General features: G+C 42.1%; 9 non-coding genes across 9 annotated transcripts; 6 read left to right on the top strand and 3 right to left on the bottom strand.

Moving 5' to 3' along the window:
• Nucleotides 1-4,063: 4,063 nt before the first annotated feature.
• Nucleotides 4,064-4,145, bottom strand: Trnas-gcu (transfer RNA serine (anticodon GCU)). The gene has a single exon. It is a non-coding gene; the product is annotated as a tRNA-Ser (tRNA).
• Nucleotides 4,146-11,440: 7,295 nt separating this feature from the next.
• On the top strand, nucleotides 11,441-11,513 carry Trnap-cgg (transfer RNA proline (anticodon CGG)). The gene has a single exon. It is a non-coding gene; the product is annotated as a tRNA-Pro (tRNA).
• A 330-nt stretch (nucleotides 11,514-11,843) lies between these two features.
• On the bottom strand, nucleotides 11,844-11,915 carry Trnah-gug (transfer RNA histidin (anticodon GUG)). The gene has a single exon. It is a non-coding gene; the product is annotated as a tRNA-His (tRNA).
• A 590-nt stretch (nucleotides 11,916-12,505) lies between these two features.
• Trnap-cgg (transfer RNA proline (anticodon CGG)) lies at nucleotides 12,506-12,577 on the top strand. The gene has a single exon. It is a non-coding gene; the product is annotated as a tRNA-Pro (tRNA).
• A 270-nt stretch (nucleotides 12,578-12,847) lies between these two features.
• Nucleotides 12,848-12,919, bottom strand: Trnap-ugg (transfer RNA proline (anticodon UGG)). Its single transcript has one exon. It is a non-coding gene; the product is annotated as a tRNA-Pro (tRNA).
• Nucleotides 12,920-13,205: 286 nt separating this feature from the next.
• Trnag-ucc (transfer RNA glycine (anticodon UCC)) lies at nucleotides 13,206-13,277 on the top strand. The gene has a single exon. It is a non-coding gene; the product is annotated as a tRNA-Gly (tRNA).
• A 659-nt stretch (nucleotides 13,278-13,936) lies between these two features.
• Nucleotides 13,937-14,009, top strand: Trnaf-gaa (transfer RNA phenylalanine (anticodon GAA)). Its single transcript has one exon. It is a non-coding gene; the product is annotated as a tRNA-Phe (tRNA).
• Nucleotides 14,010-14,815: 806 nt separating this feature from the next.
• Trnar-ucg (transfer RNA arginine (anticodon UCG)) lies at nucleotides 14,816-14,888 on the top strand. Its single transcript has one exon. It is a non-coding gene; the product is annotated as a tRNA-Arg (tRNA).
• Nucleotides 14,889-15,068: 180 nt separating this feature from the next.
• On the top strand, nucleotides 15,069-15,150 carry Trnas-gcu (transfer RNA serine (anticodon GCU)). Its single transcript has one exon. It is a non-coding gene; the product is annotated as a tRNA-Ser (tRNA).
• Nucleotides 15,151-15,882: the final 732 nt, after the last annotated feature.

Here is a 15,882-nt window from a genome sequence, read left to right on the forward strand (position 1 = left end):
GCTGTGATAATTACAACATTGGTACAACCACAGAAAAAAAAAAAAAAAAAATGCTGAATTTATTATTTCCAATCCTTCCGTCTGCACTTTGACCTCTCACCTAACATTTAGGCACTGCACTAGACAGTGCCACCTGTACAGCTGAGTTTGAAGAGGCTACACTTCCAGTAAACATCTACAGTATATACTACAAGATATCAGACAGAAGCTGTTGTATAGATGACACCTCGTCAACACGGGATAGGAATGCAAAAATAAACAAGTTTGAGGCTATTTTACATATAACAATTCCTAATGAAAATTGATTAAGAAAAAAGAAAAAAAAAAAAAGATCTACACGCACATCAGTAAATAAGGTAAGGAGTTGTTCATTAAACCTCGCAGTGGCGTCGCCCAAGGAAGCCACGAGTCTAGCCAGCCCGAACACAGCCAGTGCTTGCCGCCCTTGTGGTTCCTGTGTTGGCGGTATCTCATCTTGGGACCTTTATTTACAGTGTTATGTAGTTATTTCAAGTAATCACTTCTGATATTTCACATGTTATTTCATTCCAACAGCGAACTAGAAAAAGACAAAAAGCAAATATGAATATGTAATATCTGTGTTCAAACGTTCGAACCAGGCAATGTGTGTGTGTGTGTGTGTGTGTGTGTGTGTGTTCGCCACTTTTGAATCTACAACGATGAGAAATCAGTCCATAATTCTTTATTACTCACACAGTTTATTGAAAAAAAATATAACCTTTGCATGCACAGATAATATGGAACAAGATAATTATCCAGTAATGAAAGAAAACAAAAAGGTTTTAGTCTTGGTTTAGTAGACCCGTTAGATAGTAACAACATGGCGGCGGTTAAGTGTTGTGAGTGGTGCTGTTTGTGGATTTCGATGCCGCCTGGCGTTGGTACGAGATGCCGGCTGTGTTGGGTGAAGTGGCGGGGCGTGGCTGGGCTCAGGAGGCTGGTGGATGTGTGCGGGCCGCAGGCGTGGCGAAGGAAGCCTGGCAGGGGGGAGTCAAGACTGGTGGGAACTGAGGACCTCCCGAGGCACCGCCAGGAGTGTCAGGTAGGAACCAAACACGCGTACTTGTTATTCTCTTCCCCGACACGCGAGGAGCTGGTAGTTTTCATTGTTACGGGAATGAAACAAAAATTTGTCGGTAGGAACCAAAGACGGGTGTGTATGAATATAACACGGGGCATGAGCAGCTGGTGAGTTTTCATTGTAATGAGAAGGAAACTAAAATAGGTTAGGTAAGAATCACATCTACTTGTCATTCTCTTGCCCCGGGACAGAAAAAGTAACAGGTCACTTTTCATCATAAGGAAAGTAAAATCTGCTAGATGGGGATCTGAGAGAGAGAGAGAGAGAGAGAGAGAGAGAGAGAGAGAGAGAGAGAGAGAGAGAGAGAGAGAGAGAGAGAGAGAGAATTTTCTAATGTAGGGTGAGTCAGGCTGTGACACTCGTAACCATTGACTAACATGAACAGTATTTAGGTATTTCAGGTGTTAGTGGTGATTGAGCTGTACAAGATTTGATTAATGTAAAAAGAGCATACGAGTCTCTCTCTCTCTCTCTCTCTCTCTCTCTCTCTCTCTCTCTCTCTCTCTCTCTCTCTCTCTCTCTCTCTCTCTCTCCAATGGTTTATGTACGTAGGCTTGTAAGGAGTGCCAGGCTGCGTGTCATGGGGCAGCAGTGTGTGGCCTCGGGCAGGATGACTGGTCTTGAGGGACAGCGAGGCTATCCATTACTTTTTATTTATTTATTTGTTTAGATTTAGCAATTTATTTTTTTTAAATTTATTTATCTCTAACTATTTATGAATTTATTTATTAATTTTCATCATTTAATTATACAAGTGTCCTTACACCCGTGAACACTGATTATCATAAAGTATGTAACGATTGGAGCTGTTTGGGCACAGACAACCCTGGCTGTCTGAAGCGTGACTGAAGCGTGACGAGGGGTGTGGTGTGTGTCATTGCGTGATTGCAGCCTTGAGTAGTGCAGCTAGGATGTCAGCTGCCATGCTATAACTATTTACTCATTTATTTACTTTATTTATTTATTTCATGTTACTTTTATTTCATTTTATAAATTTTCTCTCTCTCTCTCTCTCTCTCTCTCTCTCTCTCTCTCTCTCTTCTCTCTCTCTCTCTCTCTCTCTCTCTCTCTCTCTCTCTCTCTCTCTCTCTCTCTCTCTCTCTCATAGCGTCATCGTACACAACACAAGCAACCAATGTCACGTCTTGGTCCTCGACGTTTAACACATTGACGTTACCAAAACAGTGATCTTGGTGGACACATTGACGTTATCAAAACAGTGATCTTGGTGGACACATTGACGTTACCAAAACAGTGATCTTGGTGGACACATTGACGTTACCAAAACAGTGATCTTGGTGGACACATTGACGTTACCAAAACAGTGATCTTGGTGGACACATTGACGTTACCAAAACAGTGATCTTGGTGGACACATTGACGTTACCAAAACAGTGATCTTGGTGGACACATTGACGTTACCAAAACAGTGATCTTGGTGGACACATTGACGTTACCAAAACAGTGATCTTGGTGGACACATTGACGTTACCAAAACAGTGATCTTGGTGGACACATTGACGTTACCAAAACAGTGATCTTGGTGGACACATTGACGTTACCAAAACAGTGATCTTGGTGGACACATTGACGTTACCAAAACAGTGATCTTGGTGGACACATTGACGTTACCAAAACAGTGATCTTGGTGGACACATTGACGTTACCAAAACAGTGATCTTGGTGGACACATTGACGTTACCAAAACAGTGATCTTGGTGGACACATTGACGTTACCAAAACAGTGATCTTGGTGGACACATTGACGTTACCAAAACAGTGATCTTGGTGGACGGTCTTATTGGCTTAATTCGTTTAACAAGTCCTGGAAGAGATATTGGGCAAGTCAAACCAGATAGTATGTCTTGACGAGGAAATAGACGAGGAGAGGAACATGTAACAATACGATGTCTAGACGAGGAGAGGGACGAGTAAAGCATTATATAGGATGTTTTGAGGAGAAGGGCGAGGAACACAGATATAGATAGAATGTCATGACGAGGAGAGGGACAAAGGGGCGGGAAACGCATCTAGTCCCATTCCTCTCTGTAATAGACTCCCAAGGGCGAAATAGTCTTTTCTGTTGAAAAGGTAAAGTATTTGTCATTAGAGATTTGTGCAGAACTGGAGGAAACTCGCGACTGTAGTTATGAGAGTGAATCTGAATCTCTTGACCAATGATATGGGATTGTGGATTACATTTCACACTCCCAGCTTGTGATGTTATCGTGTGTGACAATCTAAGGGCAGTGCCTACCTGGATGTTTGGCCAACACTTCCGATTATATTGACGCTGTGTCTGGTCTCTTAAGGAACCCAAATATTCAGAGTGGGCTGACACAACCAGCTACGCATGATCTCAATCAATATACCTCGCCTCAGACGTTCGTAACACATTGATGATTATAAAATGAGACATGAGTGCCCAACACTAAGAATTGTGTTTATATCGTACTTATTAACTATTCTCCTGAAGTCACTTGAATACCTCTGTCAGTCCCCATTTCAATTTGTGCCTCTTTATTGAATGTAAATTTAAGAGGCAGTTGACGTTTGCTACACTGGGCCCTTGTTTTGAAATGCTCTGTACTCTCATCAGGATTGTTTTGAAAAATTACAGATAATGGTTGTTTGTCATGAGTATTTCTCGCAGTGATGATGCAGAATGTTTGTTAAACTGTCACTAGAATTGTGAAAACTACAATGTAACGTTCACGAAAGTAGTCAAGGAAACATTTGAGATATTGCGAGCCCAAGTCCGTGTGTGTGTTCTCTTGTTTCGTTTATGATGCCCAAAGACTATATATTATTTGGAATGTGGATGGCGAGTTGTGGTAGCAGCACGCGAGACTGGGGGGCTGTGTGGGGCACGAGTGGATGTCACGCGCTGCTCGCCCCGTGTCCAGGAAGTGTGATTGCATTGCGTCATTAATGGGGCATTAGGTGAAAGAAAATATCGTTCGACGAGGATGGGATTCGAACCCACGCAGGGAGACCCTATTGGATTAGCAGTCCAACGCCTTAACCACTCGGCCACCTCGCCTGAAATGTGTCTAAAAGTATCACAATTTTGTTCTGCTATTATTTAAATGTGTGATAATGCAGCGTCACGTGTTGTAGCCCGGCTGGTGACGTCATGAAAGTGTAATATAATAATATTAATAATATTACGTCACGAAGGTGTAGTGTGTGTGTGTGTGTGTGTGTGTGTGTGTGTGTGAGAGAGAGAGAGAGAGAGAGAGAGAGAGAGAGAGAGAGAGAGAGAGAACTCAGTAGTGCTACCAGTCTGTATCTATGTATAAAAAGGAATGTCTATCTGTCTGGTTGTGTCTGCCAGTTCACGATCCACGGCTGAATCACTGGACAAATCGAGTTGAAATTTTGCATAGGGTCCCGTCTTCCTTCAACAGTGAAGCGACATCAGCTTGCTCTGTCCCGACCCCCACAAACCATTATTTGCTGGAAGTAGGTAAAACTAAGGAGCCTGCAATTTTAATTAAGGAATGATTTAGGAGTGACCCGGGCAACTTTACATGTGTGTGTGTGTGTGTGTGTGTGTGTGTGTGTGTGTGTGTGTGTGTGTGTGTGTGTGTGTGTGTGTGTGTGTGTGTGTGTGTGTCATTCCTTAATTGAAATTGCAGGCTCCTTAGTTTTACCTACTTCTAGCAAATAATGGCTGGCATTTGGTTGACTGGAAACAAATAATGGTTTGTGGGGGTCGGGACAGAGCTAGCTGATGTCGCTTCACTGTTGAAGGAAGACGGGACCCCATGCAAAATTTCAACTCGATTTGTCCAGCGATTCAGCCGTGGGGTCGTGAACTGGCAGACACAACCACAGATAAACATTCCCTTTTTATACATGGATACAGATTCGTAGCACTATTGAGTTTCTCTCTCTCTCTCTCTCTCTCTCTCTCTCTCTCTCTCTCTCTCTCTCTCTCTCTCTCTCTCTCTCTCTCTCTCTCTCTCTCTCTCTCTCTCTCTCTCTCTCTCGCCACACACACACACACACACACACACACACACACACACACACACACACACACACACACACACACACACACACACACAACACACACACACACACACTTTAAAAAAAAAAATGTAAATCTATAAATCTTGGAAAATTGAAAACTAGAGCCAGAGACAGCAAAGGTAGCAGACAGGATGAAGAGTAAGGACATGTCTGGCGCTCTCCTCTGTACTCAGACACGTGGACAAATACTTTGGGATGATGTAGCTGATTGACTGATCGCTAGCTTCGCAACACCGGTGTCGTGTGGTACCTTCATTCAAGATCGCTACAACGTGAATATAGTAAATATTAATAATAGAATCTCGCAAATTTTTAAACTCGGTGAATTTAATAAATAACGTAAAAATGCTACAAATTGTGGATACAGCCTGAGACAAGTCCTGTATGTTCAGAGAACATTGTAAGGGAAGAAATTGATAGTGCAGTGCAGCCTACTCAGCGGTGTAGCTCATGCGAGGCGAGGTGCGTGGCGGGCAATGGGACCAGTTACTGGTGTGTGTGCGGGCCAGTGTGACGGCGGGCTCGCGACGCCTTGCTTAGTGCTGTTTTGGTTACTATTCATGTACTTTGCACACACACACACACACCACACACACACACACACACACACACACACCACACACACACACACACACACACACACACACACACACACACACACACACACACACACACACACACACACACACACAAATTGCGTTAGGGCAAACGTATTGGACATCAAATGGCTGATGATGATGATGATGATGATGATGATGATGATGATGAGGATGAAGTATCCGCATTCGGTATTCGTATTTGAATACATTCGAGTACAATATTGCACAATATTCGCATTAGGTAATTGTTATTAGATGGATATTGCAAATGTGCTTGCAATATTGCAGGCAAGATTAGAGCTGTTATTGTAGAGGTGGCCTCAAGGGTGATGTTAGACAATGATATTTTCGTTATTTGATTAATTAAAATTAAGTACAAGATTATTCTCAAGCGACTTGCGCATTATTTTCCAATCATTTCAATCACAAAATGGAACTCAGATACAATACCATAGAACGTCGATATTCATATCAGTAAAGCCATACACAAGAAAACGCAATATGCAACATGCTATAACTAGACATCAAATTAACACTAACATCCTACGAATTCTATTAATTTTCCTCCTTTCATCTTCACCAAATAATCAGTTTCCTAGAATGTATTACACAAACTTTCAAGTTCTACTTACGAATAACAATATGTGCTTCTACATCTCGTGTCACCCACTCTGGTTTGGGGGGGGGCTCTGGAACCTCTGTCTTTACGTCTGCTACTGACTTATTCCTCTACTATACGATATAATTAATATACCCGAACAACTTTTTAAAGAATTACCCTCCCCCCACCCTCCGCCATTTTGGGTGGTGTTTTATGAACTTTCTTCTTTTTTTGTTTCTTAATCTTTTTTTTTTTTTACTCTTCTTGTTCATTTCTTGTTTCTTCTTTACGTAATATACCGTTTGATGTAGGATCCCAGCACAGACATCATTTTCATTCGTTGGACAAAGTCTTTTGTTGCCCTTGCATGGATATTAAGGAGTGTAGCGGAGGTTACAGTGAACTCGGTGCCATGTGAGCAGTGCGACAGGCGATGTACGGTGTGGTAGTGAGGCGCTCCCACACACAGCTTCCACCCACAGCCGTGATGATCCCTTGTGAATATGTGCCTGATCCCATTGCAAAGTATTATATATAATGACAACAGTATACTCGTGAAAACTTATTATTTGCCAAGAATGATTCATGATGATTGCGGTGCATGAAATCAAAGCAGAAATAATGGTGCTGATGTTTAGTAGACGCTTGTGAGTGAGTGATAATTGTGAGGGAGCAGAGCGAGGGATTCCGAGCGTAATTTGTTGTCTTGGCCTTAGGTAGTAAATCGTTACCTGATAAATATTATTCTTATTATTGACTTAAATTACGTCATTACGAAGACAAGCGAAATAATAACTGTGCGGAATGTCCAGTGTGGTCTGCGCATGGACAATGGACGTGTAATATTTCTTCTAGTTTTATCATTTTATCTCCTAAATAAAATATTGTCCAAGTCAGGAACAAAAACCTCAAAGTGTTCACAATCACCTCTACGTTATCTTTAAGATCCCGTATATTTTCCATTGCCTACAGTGAAATTTCTCATACTGCAGCATATGATTGATATCTTGTTCTTTAGTTATGTGACATGTGGTAGCTTCACAAATACTGCAGTGGATGTTGCGTATTGTATCAGGAAGTTTCAACGAAAAGTATTCACGAATGCATTCACCAATACTTCCATCCAGCACTCATATTCATGTTCGAGTTGAAAGTATTTCTGAATTTTTCGTATTGGTAGTAATTTTAAGTGTACGTATTCCAACACACAATTCTTGTATTCACTCCATCCCACACACACACACACACACACACACACACACACACACACACACACACACACACACACACACACACACACACACACCCACCCACACCCACACCCACCCACACACCCACACACCCACACCCACACCCACCCACACCCACCCACACACCCACACCCACACACACACACACACACACACACACACCCACCCACCCACCCACCCACCCACCCACACACCCACCCACCCACACACACACACACACACACACACACACACACACACACACACACACACACACACACACACACACACACACACACACACACACACACACACACACACACACACACACACACACCTTTTCATAGACGTCCAAACCTTCAGGAAGTCAACATTTCACGCAGGGAAGCCACAGAACGCCTGGCTTCTGATCTTTCTAAAATTTCTGATTGGGGCAGAGCAAACTTGGTATTGTTTAGTGCCTCAAAAACTCAATTCCTCCATCTATCAACTCGACACAATATTCCAGACAACTATCCCCTCTTCTTCAGTGACACTCAACTGTCCCCCTCTTCTACACTGAACATCCTCGGTCTGTCCTTTACTTATATTCTGAACTGGAAACTTCACATCTCATCTCTAGCTAAAACAGCTTCTATGAAGTTAGGCGTTCTGAGACGTCTCCGCCAGTTTTTCTCACCCCTGAGCTGCTAACTCTGTACATGGGCCTTATCCGTCCATGTATGGAGCATGCCTCACATGTCTGGGCGGGTTCCACTCCTACCGCGCTTGTAGACAGGGTGGAATCAAAAGCTTTTCGTCTCATGAACTCCTCTCCTCTAACTGACTGTCTTCAGCCTCCCTCTTATCGCCGCAATGTTGCATCTCTAGCTGTCTTCTACCGCTATTTTCATGCTAACTGCTCTTTTGATCTTGCTAACTGCATGCCTCCCCTCCTCCCGCGGCCTCGCTGCACAAGACTTTCTTCTTTCTCTCACCCCTATTCTGTCCACCACTCTAATGCAAGAGTTAACCAGTATTCTCAATCATTCATCCCTTTCTCTGGTAAACTCTGGAACTCCTTGTCTGCTTCTGTATTTCCACTTTCCTTTGACTTCAATTCCTTCAAGAGGGAGGTTTCGAGACACTTATCCTTCAGTTTTTGACTACCGCTTTGGACCCTTTTATGGGACTGGCATCTCAGTGGGCTTTTATTTAATTTGTTGGTTTTTTGTTGCCCTTGACCAGTGTCCCCCTACATAAAACACACACACACACACACACACACACACACACACACACACACACACACACACACACACACACACACACACACACACACACACACACACACACACACACACACACACACACACACACACACACACACACACACACACCAAGATCCATATGCATCTATTTTGTTTAATTCTCTCTCTCTCTCTCTCTCTCTCTCTCTCTCTCTCTCTCTCTCTCTCTCTCTCTCTCTCTCTCTCTCTCTCTCTCTCTCTCTCTCTCTCTCTCTCTCTCTCTCTCTCTCTCTCTTTTTATTTATTTTTTTTTATTTATACAAATCTACATCATATGTGTTTACAGAGTTGCTGTACATATACTTTACATATTTAATACAGCAATTTAGGCTAAAGAAGTCACTGTTAATGCCTTCTATCTGAAAGCCTCTCTTTGTCTGTCTGTGGCAATCACACATTCACTGCAGTCTTGAACTGCTGCCTGATCCAGCCCTCAACACTTGGCTGCACGGTAACAAACGCGTTCCACCAGCCGATGTATGTGTTCAGAAACTGTCTTTGCTGGTGCCACGTTCTGCACCTGGGCTGGAGCAGCTCCCCAGGGGCGCGTGTGACAGCTCTGGTAGTGACTTCGGCATATCGGGCAGGCTGTCGGAGAGCCTGTAGGTGCGGCACCCGTTGCTGTTGCATCTTGAACATGACGGTGAGGCCCGCCACGTCTCGCCGGTGCTGGAGGGTGTGCAGTGCAGGCTGAAGGCCGAGCTCACTGTTCCTGATGAGCCTCGCCGCTCGGTCCTGCACCTTGTCCAGGAGAGCGAGGTGCTTGTTTGCCGCGCCGCCCCAGACAGGCAGGCGTACTCCAAGGAGGAGCGGACCTGCACCTTGTAGAGTAACTCCAGTCCCTTGGCGTCAAGGAGGTAGGAGATTCTCCTCAAGGATGCCAGCTTCCCCGAGGCCTCTCTGGTGAGTCGCTCCACGTGGGTTCTGAAGGTCAACTTACGGTCGTAAGTGACCCCCAGCACCTCCACCTCATCCCGCGGCGTCAGTGTCTCCCCGTTGAACGTGAGGCGCGGGGCTCTACTTGTCCTGTTGATTGTGAGCTGCTGGGTTTTGTGAGCGGCAAACTTTACTTGCCACTTCCTTCCCCAGGCTGCAACGCGGCTCAGGATGGCGTTGATTCTCTCTCTCTCTCTCTCTCTCTCTCTCTCTCTCTCTCTCTCTCTCTCTCTCTCTCTCTCTCTCTCTCTCTCTCTCTCTCTCTCTCTCTCTCTTCTCTTCTCTTCTCTTCTCTTCTCTTCTCTCTCTCTCTCTCTCTCTCTCTCTCTCTCTCTCTCTCTCTCTCTCTCTCTCTCTCTCTCTCTCTCTCTCTCTCTCTCTCTCTCTCTCTCTCTCTCTCTCTCTCTCTCTCTCTCTTCTCTTCTCTTCTCTACTCTACTCTACTCTACTCTACTCTACTCTACTCTTCTCTTCTCTCTCTCTCTCTCTCTCTCTCTCTCTCTCTCTCTCTCTCTCTCTCTCTCTCTCTCTCTCTCTCTCTCTCTCTCTCTCTCTCTCTCTCTCTCTCTCTCTCTCTCTCTCTCTCTCTCTCTCTCTCTCTCTCTCTCTCTATACACACACACACACACACACACACACACACACACACACACACACACACACACACACACACACACACACCATGTAGGTAGTAATGCAGCGTGCCTTGCATGACGAAAACACAGACTCATGCAGTATTAAGGTTCACATTTCTGCTCCATATCTCGACTACTTTTGCTAGTCTCAAGTGGAAGCTGTTTGGGCGTTTATTTTTTATTTATTTATTATTTTTTTTACAACAATTCTCTACTGTCATTGGGAAAAAGAAAACCTGACTAGTCATCATTGTAGTCTTTGAAAATTGTCTTTGACAACAAAGGGTTTCAAAATTTGTGCTTCAGTGACGAGTGTTTTATTTAAAGAGAAAAGTCATCTATAATTTTCCCATCAAACTATACGAGTGTGATGCTGGATAGAAGACTCTCTCAAGTTAATAAATGATTATGGGCCAGAGTATCAAGCAAACCCTTTCTCTTCCACTCACAAATTGTAAGGAACGCTTACTCCTACGAGCTTCATGAATGAATGCTGCAGTTTACTACGTAATAAACTTTACAGTGTAGGGTTTATCTCGTGTTATCCTTCTAAGAAATGTAGCTCGCCATGCTACCCAAAGGAGTCTTGTTCACGTTTTCAGAAAGTAGGCATCACGTGCATTGAACACTTAGTGCATGTGTAGGTGTGCGGTAATGGAGAAGGTTGAATACTTGAAGAGATTGCTTTCTTTATGTAACGTGATGGGTCATCGACTCCGGTACATAAAATTATAAGACTTGGGTGTGTGGGCGCAGCCATCACGGTGAACACTTCACAGTTGTGTGTAATTGAGCCACCGTTGATCATTACGTATTCGCTGAGATCAGTTTCACATCGTGTATTATTACCGGTGCTAATCAGTCCTATGTCAAGAGTCATTACGATGGACATAAGGTGCCGTAATGCACGTAACAACAACGAAAAATGCCGGTCCACGTCACCAAAACAGCTTAAGAAGTTATAAAAACATTGATTAAAAAAATAAAGAGGGAAGAAAAGTTTTTTAAAGCGGCCTGTTGGTCTAGGGGTATGATTCTCGCTTCGGGTGCGAGATGGTCCCGGGTTCAAATCCCGGACAGGCCCGACGTGTATTTTGGAAAATATTTATTAGATTGCATTTCATAGATGAAAAGGCACCCAGAAGGAGAAACGTATACAAAGGTGAACAAACGCGTTCAGCGGTTGAGCGGAGGGCAACGTATGTTTGTTTGTGTGTGTGTGTGTGTGTGTGTGTGTGTAATGCAAGTATCTTGAAAGCTTCAAATTTTATTATTTCTGTAGATTTTGGTAGATGCGCCTAGTATATGCCATGAACGTTTAGTGTTTGCTGTACTAGTTTGCAGTAAAAAAAAAAAAAAAATGTGTAGGTAGTTAGTTACTTGTGAAGGATATATAAGAAAAATATTTGACCTTTGCCGTGACCAGGATTCGAACCTGGGTTATTGCGGCCACAACGCAATGTACTAACCACTATACGATCACGGCCGGGAAGGTCCTAGGAACGAAATGCAGATTCCGTCTAGAATTGCAGGTAGTTTTCAGGTACAGCTCTCTATATGCCCCTATTATGGAATTATTTTCCTCATTCTTCGAACCAAACACAGGAAAGTGCTTCCTGTTAGAAATACTTTCATTCCTACCATCGATTTTCCTTTGACTGTCAAGACAACTTTAAACGCTGTCACGAATTTATTCAATAAATGTGTTAGAACAACAGTTTTATTGAATACTCTAACCTACGTGTGGCTGTTGATTTAATGAAACATTGAAGACATGAAGATATCGATGTGTGTTCTTTGTGAAGAGGAATCATACTCCTTTGTTATGAATCTCAATCAACATTTAAATTCCTCAGAGGTATGTAAACAAAACTGTTTCTTTTGATATATGGTGAAATATTGATGTATTGCTAACACAGACAATTTTCAAGTTTATTATATATATATATATATATATATATATATATATATATATATATATATATATATATATATATATATATATATATATATATATGCCTTTTTTCTTGACAAGACTCAACCAAATAGGTGTACATAAGCCCTTCTTGGAACGCTGGCCTGTTGGTCTAGGGGTATGATTCTCGCTTCGGGTGCGAGAGGTCCCGGGTTCAACTCCCGGACAGGCCCGTCTTGTTTTCTAAAGATTGCACTTGAAAGTTAATGCATCTTGTATGGTATTTTCACATGCCTTTGCAGATTCATTCTTCATAAAACCTTTTTTTTTATTTACTTGTATGTAAAAGAAAATAATAAAAGAAAATGCATGAAAAAAATTATGGATTTCATGTTTTCTTGTACAAGCTGACATTCCACATGGAAACCACTTGCCCCGCAGCACTGAAAGGTACTATATATTACAAGAAAGTGGGTCATTACAAACAAATTTGAGAAAATACTGGGCCCGTCCGGGATTTGAACCCGGGACCTCCTGCACCCAAAGCAGGAATCATACCCCTAGACCAACGGGCCGTTGAAGTATGTTGCTGAAGGAGATTGATATAAACGCATTTCCTACTTAATACTGCTAACTAGTAATATGTGATATAGTTACCTAGCATCAACCGGTGTCCTTGTTACTATTAGTACCCTATTCTTACAGGTACCTCTACTTCTTAACAACAACCGTGGAAGACGGTAAAGAGGCCTTCAAGCATGCAGATCACGCCTTGTATTAGTGCAGTATTTGTGTAGAACTGTATGTCAATTAATGCATATGCCGCATTTTATATAAATTAATATTAAGAATGTTAACTATGCGATGGTGGTATAGTGGTGAGCATAGCTGCCTTCCAAGCAGTTGACCCGGGTTCGATTCCCGGCCATCGCAATGATGCCTTTTATACATATATACTCAAAATTATGTTCACATTGCAGAATTTATGCCACTTGGAAAGCAAATGCAGTAATCATCATCTTTTAATAGAAAAGCTCTTATTTTCGTCAGATTATCAAGACCGAAATATTGCTAGAGTGCATCCAGACTTGGTACTCAGAATGTTGGCTATACCCGTCCGCGTTTTTACCATCTCAACTCCGGTGTGACCTGCCCTGACCTGGGCCAGCAGGGCGCGGCCTTGGAGATTCACGTGTCAAGCACACAGGGGCGGCAGCGCCGCACGGCCTATGTGCGCTATCAAAGTGAATGTGTACCGGACGTTGTTCCATCATCAAACCGAAACCCATAAAAAAAGAAAGGAAAAAAAAAAAAAGCAGTCGCATATAGGAACTCAGAATTTTGAGAAAAAAAAAAAAAAGGATAATTAAGATTATAGCAGGAGCGAGAGAGGGAGATGGGAGTCATATGCGTGTCAGCTGTGAACGTGACTCAATGTGAGACAGGTACAACCAACACCCCTAGTACCAAATAAGGCTGGATTCACTAGTGATTCACTTACAAATGGAAATTAGGTGGCATAAATTATATTTTCCTTATAGAAATGCTACCATCACAGTGTTGTAAAACAATGGGAATTATATATAAATATGGCCTAGATAGCTCAGTTGGGAGAGCGTTAGACTGAAGATCTAAAGGTCCCCGGTTCGATCCCGGGTCTGGGCAATGCCCATTTTACATTTTAGAAAAAAAAAAAAAAAAAAAAAAAAACTAGAGAGGGCTAGTTTTATTTCCAGTTTTTAATCTACTTGCATGTTTGCATACATTATAGTATAAAAACGGAGTCAGCACTAAAATTTATGACACAGATATTGCAAGCACATTATTTTCAAACAAGCATCATAATGTCTAAAAGCAGCGAGGAAATATGTCATAAATTCCATAGCTAGTTCATTAGTTGTGTCTCACTTCTTTCAACTAATCAGACCTTTGTTTATAATCCTGTTCTTTTCAGAAACGGCATTCTGAGTGGACTTAATGAGGGCTGTATGTTTCTAGTGGATACTTTGGGCAGTTTTCATGTTGTGATACCTTATGATATACCTTTGATTTTTGTTATTTTTGCTTATGGCGTTCTTGTGTAATCAGTAATTAGTCTCTCTCTCTCTCTCTCTCTCTCTCTCTCTCTCTCTCTCTCTCTCTCTCTCTCTCTCTCTCTCTCTCTCTCTCTCTCTCTCTCTCTCTCTCTCTCTCTCTCCCCCTCCCTCCCTCCCTCCCTCCCTCCCTCCCTCCCTCCCTCCCTACACACACGCAAACACATTCTCCTTTTTCAAATTTTGATTTACACTTATAAACATAAAGGTGTCCCTTACACAATCGTGATCGATTGCCTCGGCGTATGGATCGAACCTCAGCATATGGATTTGTCTTGGACTAAAATTAGAAATGTTTGTTAACATTGAAGTGTTCAGATATCATGAGAATATCATCGCATTCAATATATAAATTTTAGTTCTTGAATGTATACTTATGGCCGTGTGGCCTAATGGATAAGGCGTCGGACTTCGGATCCGAAGATTGCAGGTTCGAGTCCTGTCACGGTCGAAGTGATCTTTTCCTGTATTATGTGATAATAAAATCATAATATAAAATGAGTTAGAAGTATAGTGAAGATTTTATGCTGTCTTTAATCTGAGTTTATATGTATGTGAATCAACATTTTTTTTTTTTTTTACGGTCATGAAATGCAAGACAAGAATAAACATGACAGCAAAGTAAAGGCATGACGAGGTGGCCGAGTGGTTAAGGCGTTGGACTGCTAATCCAATAGGGTCTCCCTGCGTGGGTTCGAATCCCATCCTCGTCGAAATCGATCTTTTATCGGTTCATACTTTCGTTTTGAGTCATTTAAGGCTAAAATGCTAACCGTAGCAAGCTTAAGATTAACCATTATTTTGTTTTCAATAGATATTGTTAGTGATGTACTTTTTTTCACGTTGTGCTAAAGTAGCTGGGAATGGATCAATAGTTCTTTTCTTTCTACCGTAGATTTGTCAGTAATGTAGTACAACTTTGTATTTAGGTCCACACCATTACTGCATGAGGAAGTACAATGAGACTTGTTGAATTGTTCATCAACAATGATAGGTTAAAGATCTGTTTTTACTTAATACTTACTAAGAGACTGTTGACTGTTGACAACTTGGTACAAATGACAACACTAGTTATGCAGTAAAATAGTGTGTGTGTGTGTGTGTGTGTGTGTGTGTGTGTGTGAGAGAGAGAGAGAGAGAGAGAGAGCTTTCGAGCGTGCCCAACCGCGCTTGCGTGCAAGAGAGAGAGAGAGAGAAAGAGAGAGAGAATGAATATAGATTGTGATTATCATTCATGATAATAAAAAAAAAAAAAAAAAATGCTGCACAGATCAGAACATGAATTTTGCTACAATATTCAATGTTAATTTTTTAAAAGAAAACCAGAGCCTTATTATCATGAAATTCAGTATTGCTTTTGCTATTGAATCTAACACATACTATATTACTCTTGGCCAGGCTCATCCATATTGGATAATGGGGTAGTATAATTGTACTCTCATCCA

Source organism: Scylla paramamosain, chromosome 31 (genome assembly GCF_035594125.1).
Source record: "Scylla paramamosain isolate STU-SP2022 chromosome 31, ASM3559412v1, whole genome shotgun sequence".
NCBI classification, from domain to species: Eukaryota; Metazoa; Arthropoda; class Malacostraca; order Decapoda; family Portunidae; genus Scylla; species Scylla paramamosain.